Source organism: Chiloscyllium plagiosum, chromosome 37 (genome assembly GCF_004010195.1).
Source record: "Chiloscyllium plagiosum isolate BGI_BamShark_2017 chromosome 37, ASM401019v2, whole genome shotgun sequence".
Taxonomy (NCBI): Eukaryota; Metazoa; Chordata; class Chondrichthyes; order Orectolobiformes; family Hemiscylliidae; genus Chiloscyllium; species Chiloscyllium plagiosum.
Window position 1 is genome coordinate 25,480,393 of NC_057746.1, and position 937 is coordinate 25,481,329.

Sequence of the window (937 nt, forward strand, 5' to 3'; positions counted from 1 at the left end):
GGTGGTGGTGGTGCTTGGGGAAAAGGCTCAGGAGGTAAGAATGAGATTAGAGTGAGGGTCACAAGAGAACTCATTCGTGGGGGGGGGGGGGGGAGAAGGTGAGCTCTTTAAGGGCTAAGGGCCATGGAACACCTTGAGGGAACCCCGTGGAAGAAAGGGACAGGAGGATAGACAGATGGGGTTAGGTGGAGGGGCTGAATGGCCTGTAAACGCGTTTTTTTTTAAAAACTGAACTGAGCTGAAAGCAGAGGGAAAACTCCAGGCGGTTAGATTAGAGCTGCCTGACACTGTAAATCCACATGTGTCAACCCTTGGGCGGGAGGGGTTTCAGGGTGTGACAAATTTTTTAAAAAGTGTGAGGTGTAGGCTGGGAGAAAGATGGTGAAAACCTGTAGCAATTAATAAAAACCGAGCAGGAAAGGAGAGAGAATTGGAGCAGGGCCGAGTATGAGCTTGGGCAAGGGTCTCAGTTTCCTCCCTTCACTGCTGTAAACTATCTCAGAGCACAGGTGAGGTGCTGTAAGACTGGAGGTTGGTTAATGTGGTGCCACTGTTTAAGAAGGGTGGTAAGGACGAGTCAGGGAACTATAGACCGGTGAGCCTGACATCGGTGGTGGGCAAGTTGTTGGAGGGAATCCTGAGGGACAGGATGTACATGTACATGTACATGGAAAGGCAAGGACTGATTAGGGATAGTCAGTAAGGCTTTGTGTGTGGGAGATCGTCTCACAAACTTCATTGAGTTTTTTTGAAGTAACAAAGAGAATTGATGAGGGCAGAGCAGTAGATGTGATCTATATGGACGTCAGTAAGGTGTTTGACAAGGTACCCCATGGGAGACTGATTAGCAAGGTTAGATCTCATGGAATACAGGGAGAACTAGCCACTTGGATACAGAACTGGCTCAAAGGTAGAAGACAGAGGGTGGTGGTGGAGG